Raw genomic sequence first — 6,000 nt, 5'->3', positions numbered from 1 at the left:
AAATTATCTATTTCCCAGATAAGAGGGTAATGGATACACACACAGAAAAGAGGTTAGCTATCCTATCAAAAACACAAAATGTGGAAGGAAGGGAGTAAAAGAGTAGAGCTTTTAGCAAGAGGTCACACTAAAGAGACCATCAACTAAATGTAGATTGCTATAAATGTGGGTTATTATATATGAACCTTATGCTAAATGACAAATACAAAAATTCAGAGAAAGAAACCCAAACATAACACTAAAGCCATCATGGGGCAGTCTTCCTCAGCAAAAAGAGGAGGATTGGTGGCAGATCTTAGCTCAGGGCTAATCTTCCTCAAAATAAAAAAATAAATACAGTCTGTCCCATTAAAAAAAAAAAAAGAAAGTGATCAAACCGTAGGGAAGAGAGTAAGAGAAGAAGAAAAGAACAGAGAAGAACTACTAAAACACTGAGAAAAAAAGTAACAAAATGGCAATAAGTACATACTTATCAATGGCTACTTTAAATGTCAATGGACTAAATATTCCAATCAAAAGGTATAGGGTGGCTGATTGGATGAAAAAACAAGACCCATATATATGTTGCATACAAGAGGCACACTTCAGACCTAAAGATACTCACAAACTGAGAGTGAAGGGATGGATAAAGATACTCCAAGCAAATGGAAAAGAAAAGGAAGCTGGGGGAACAATACTTACATCAGACAAAATAAACTTTAAAACAAAAACTGTAACAAGAGACAAAGAAGGGCACTATATAATGACAAAGGGAATAATCCAACAAGAGGATATAACACTTATAAATATCTATGCACCCAACATAGGAACACCTAAACATATAAAACAATTATTAACAGACGTAAAAGGAGAAATAGACAGTAATACAATAATAGTAGGGGACTCTAACACTCCACTTACACCAATGGACAGATCATCCAAACAGAAGATCAATAAGGAAACACTAACCATAAATGACATATAAGATTAGATGGACTTAGTAGATATATACAGAATATTCCATCCAAAAACTACAGAATACACATTCTTTTCAAATGCACATGGGACATTCTCCAGGACAGATAACACATTAGGTAGAAAACAAGTCTCAACAAATTTAGGAAGACTGAAATAATACCAAGCATCTTTTCTGACCACAATGGTATGAAACTGGAAATCAACTACAGGAAGAAAATCAGAAAAGCCACAAGTATGTGGAGATTAAACAAAATGCTACTGAACAACAATTGGGTCAACAAAGAAATCAAAGGAGAAATAAAAAAAATAACTGGAAACAAATGAAAATGAAAACACAACATGCCAAAATGTATGGGATACCGCAAAAGCAGTTCTAAGAGAGAAGTTTATAGCAATATGGGCCTACCTCAACAAAAAAGAAAAATCTCAAATAAACAATCTAACAGTGCACCTAAAAGAACTGGAAAAGAAGCATAAATACAGACCCAAATTGGTAGAAGGAAGGAAATAATAAAAATTAGAGCAGAAATAAATGAAATAGAGACTTAAAAAAATAGAAAGAATCAATGAAACGAAGAGCTGGTTCTTTGAAAAGATAAAATTGACAAACCTTTAGCTAGACTCACCAGGAAAAAAAGAGAGAAGGCTCAAATAAAATCAGACATGAAAGAGGAGAAATTAGAATAGACACCTCAGAAATACAAAAAATTATAAGAAAATACTATGAAAAGCTATACGAGAACAAATTGGATAATCTAGAAGAAGTGGATAAATTCTTAGACTCATACAACCTTCTAAAACTGAATCAAGAAGAAATAGAGAATTTGAATAGACCAATCACCAGTAAGGAGATTGAAACAGTAATCAAAAACCTCCTCAAAGATGAAAGTCTAGGACCAGATGGTTCCATGGTGAATTCTACCAAACATTCAAAGAAGACTTAATGCCCATCCTTCTCAAACTCTTCCAAAAAATTGAAGAGGAGGGGAAGCTCCCTAACTCATTCTATGAAGCCAACATTACCCTGATACCAAAACCAGACAAGGACAACACAAAAAAAGAAAATTACAGGCCAATATCACTGATGAACATTGGTGCAAAAATCCTCAACAAAATGTTAGCAAATTGAATACAACAACACATTAAAAAGATCATACATCATGATCAAGTGGGATTTATTCCAGGGATGCAGGAATGGTTCAACATTCACAAATCAATCAATGTGATACATCAGATTAATAAAATGAAGAATAAAAATCACATGATCATCTCAATAGATGCAGAGAAAGCACTTGAGAAGATATAGCAAACATTTATGATAAAAAAAAAACTCTGAATAAAATGGGTATAGAAGGAAATTACCTCAACATAATAAAGGCCATATATGACAAACCCACAACTAATTCATTCTCAATGGAGAAAAACTGAAAGCTATCCCTCTAAGAACAGGAACCAGACAAGGATGCCCACTGTCACCACTCTTATTTAACATAGTATTGGAAGTCCTAGCCAGAGCAATCAGGCAAGAACAAGAAATAAAAGGAATCCAAATTTGAAAGGAAGAGGTGAAACTGTCACTATTTGCAGATGACATGATTTTATATATAGAAAACCCTGAGGAATCCACCACAAAGCTTTCAGAAATGATTAATGAATACTGTAAAGTTTCATGATACAAAATCAACATACAAAAATCAGTTGCATTTCTATACACTAACAATGAGGTAGCAGAAAGAAAAGTTAAGATACAATCCCATTTACAATTGCAACAAAAAGAATAAAATACCTAGGAATAAACTTAACCAAAGAGGTGAAATATCTGTAAACTGAAAACTATAAAACATTGTTGAAAGAAATTCAGGAAGACACAAAGACATGGAAATATTCTGTCCTCTTGGATTGGAAGAGTTAACATAGTCAAAATGTCCATACTTCCTAAAGCAATCTACAGATTCAATGCAATCCCTATCAAAGTTCCAACAATATTTTTCACAGAAATAGAACAAAGAATCCTAAAATTTATATGGAACAACAAAAGACGCCAAAAAGCCAAAGGAATCCTGAGAAAAAAGAACAAAGCTGGAGGTATCACACTCCCTGATTTCAAAATATACTACAAAACTATAGTAACCAAAACAGAAGGGTACTGGCACAAAAACAGACAGAGAGATCAATGGAACAGAATCAAGAACCCAGAAATAAACCACACATCTATGGACAGCTAATTTTCCACAAAGGAGCCAAGAACATACCACGGAGAAAGGAAAGTCTCTTCAATAAATGGTGTTGCAGGGCTGGCCTGGTGGCATAGTCAATAAGTTCGTGCACTCCACTTTGGTGGCCTGGGGTTCATGGGTTTGGACCCTGAGCATGGACCTATACACCACTTATCAAGCCATGCTGTGGCAGTGTCCCACATACAAAAAAATAGAGGGAGATTGGTACAGATGTTAGCTCAGGGACAATCTTCCTCAAGCAAAAAGAGGAAGATTGGTAACAGATGTTAGCTCAGGGCCAATTTTCCTCACCAAAATAAATAAATAAATAAATAAATAAATAAATAAATGGTGTTGGGAAAACTGGAGAGCCAAATGCAAAAGAATGAAAGTAGACCATAATCTTTCACCGTACACAAAATTAACTCAAAATGGATTAAAGATTTGAATGTAAGACCTGAAACCATAAAACTTCTAGAAGAAAACCTAGGCAGTATGTTCTTCGATATCTGTCTCAGTAGCATATTTTCAAGTACCATGTCTGACCTGGCAAGAGAAACAATAGAAAACATAAACAAATGGGACTACATCAAACTAACAAGCTTCTGCACAGCAAAGGAAACCATCAACAAAATGAAGAGACAAGTTAACAATTGGGAGAAGATATTTGCAAACCATATATCTGATAAGGGGGATATATAAAGAACTCATAAATCTCAACAACAAAATACCTAACAATCTAATTTAAACAATAGGCAAAAGATCTGAACAAACGTTTCTCCCAAGAAGATACGCAGATGGCCAACAAGTACTCAAAGATGTTCAACATCACCAAGTATTAGGGAAATGCAAATCAAAACTACAATGATATATCATCACCTCACATCCGTCAGAAGGGCTATAATTAACAAGACAAGAAATAACAAGTGTTAGAGAGAATGTGGAGAGAAGGGAACCCGCATACACTGCTGGTGGGAATGCAAACTGGTGCAGCCACTATGGACAACAGTATGGAGGTTTCTCAAAAAGATAAGAATAGAACTACCATATGATCCAGCTATTCCACTGCTGGGTATTTATCCAAAGAACATGAGAACATGAATGTGTAAAGATCTATGCACCCCTATGTTCATTGCAGGCTTATTTACAATAGCCAAGACTTGGAAGCAACCTAGGTGCCCATCAAGGGACGAATGGATAAAGAAGATATGGTATATACACACAATGGAATACTACTCAGCCATAAAAAAGGATGGAATCTGGCCATTATTTCATCATCCTTCTAGTCCCAGGTTTAGGATGGACTGTTTCCAGTTCTTGGAGAGGGGCTTTTTCCTGTCTTTCTTCTAGTTCACCAGATTTGCCTTCCAGTGTTGCCACTGTTCTTTCCCCAGCCACCTGACTTTCGTGTCAGCGGCAGACCCTGGGCTGTAGTCTCTGGAATTGCTCCCCGGTACTTCCTGGTTGTGACAGTTCACCCTCTGTTTTCTTTCCCTGAGGTGAGCTTCCCATCACCAAGCATCCTGCCTTCACTCCTTGCTGGAGCTCTTTGTCCCTAAAGTAGTACTTTCTAGAGCCTCTCCTATGATTTTTCTTGAAAGTCTTTAGCTCTTCACAGGCCCTTCTCCCCAAGTCCTCAATATGCCTAGCCTGATCCAGAGGACACATCTGCCTTCTGTTAAAAAACAAGAGTCAACTGAGTAAATTTTAAAGATCTTATTGGTTTTATTTAGCGCTTTGTGAAACGGGTGTCATCCAGTCTAGCAGAGAGAAAGCAGCTCTGAGGAGCTGTACAAAATGGAAGACTTTTATAGGCAGAAGGGAGCAGGACAAGGAAGTTATCGAAGTTAGCAAAAAGCAGATTGGTTGTGGCAAGGTCACCTTTCTTTAGGGGATATAGTGCTGAGGACACAATTCTTTTTTCTTTTTCTTTTTTTTTTTGGTGAGTAAGATTGGCCCTGAGCTAACATCTCTTGCCAATCTTCCTCTTTTTTTTTTTTCTCCTCCCCAAAGGCCGGGTACATAGTTGTGTATCCTAGTTGTAGGTCGTTCTAGTTCTTCTATATAGGACGCTGCCACAGCATGGCCTGATGAAGGGTGTGTAGGTCCAGGCCCAGGATCCCAATCAGCGAACCCCAGGCCACGGAAGCAGAGCGCACAAACTTAACCACTCGGCCCCAGGGCCGTCCCAGACGAGGTAATTCTTAATTGACTGGTTTAAGACTTCATTCCTGGGAGAGGTTGAAAGTGTAATTAAATATTAAGTCCCGGTTTGGTGATGTGTGGCTTAGCATAAGTGACTCCATTTTCGGCCTGCTGTCTTGTTTTTACCTCCCTTCCCCTCCTTCCTTTCCCCTCCCTCCCTCCCAGGCAGAGAGCACAGTCAGTCCAGCGGACATTTGCTGAGAGTCTCAGTAAGTCCCACGGGGTGTGCGCAAGGTATTTATTGCCTGGAATGAGAACACGCTACCCAGCTCCCTGCCGCTGCAAAAAAGAAACCACCAAAACAATGAAATGAGGGCAAACTGGGGCTCTTGGACAGCAGAACCGATTTCCAGAGCCTCCGCACACGGCGGCGCACGGTGGGGGTCCCCGAAGCCGGGCACGGGATCCAGAACCGGCTGAGCCTCTGGCCGGCCGCCGGGAAGGCCGCGTCTGCTCCCGTCTTTCCTGCGCGGGACCAGCCCGCCCCCTCCTTTTGTCTGGTTACCTTGATCTGCCCGCGGAGAGAGCTGCTGGGTTCTCACTGTGGGGTCCTAGAGTGTGTGAGGACATGTTTATTTCTAATATTAAAAAAAAAAAAAAGAAGGTGGCTAGAGAGAGCCAT

The sequence above is a fragment of the Equus przewalskii genome, chromosome 17 (assembly GCF_037783145.1).
Source record: "Equus przewalskii isolate Varuska chromosome 17, EquPr2, whole genome shotgun sequence".
Taxonomy (NCBI): Eukaryota; Metazoa; Chordata; class Mammalia; order Perissodactyla; family Equidae; genus Equus; species Equus przewalskii.
The sequence above is the reverse complement of the archived record's forward strand: the minus strand, read 5'-3'. Positions refer to the sequence as shown.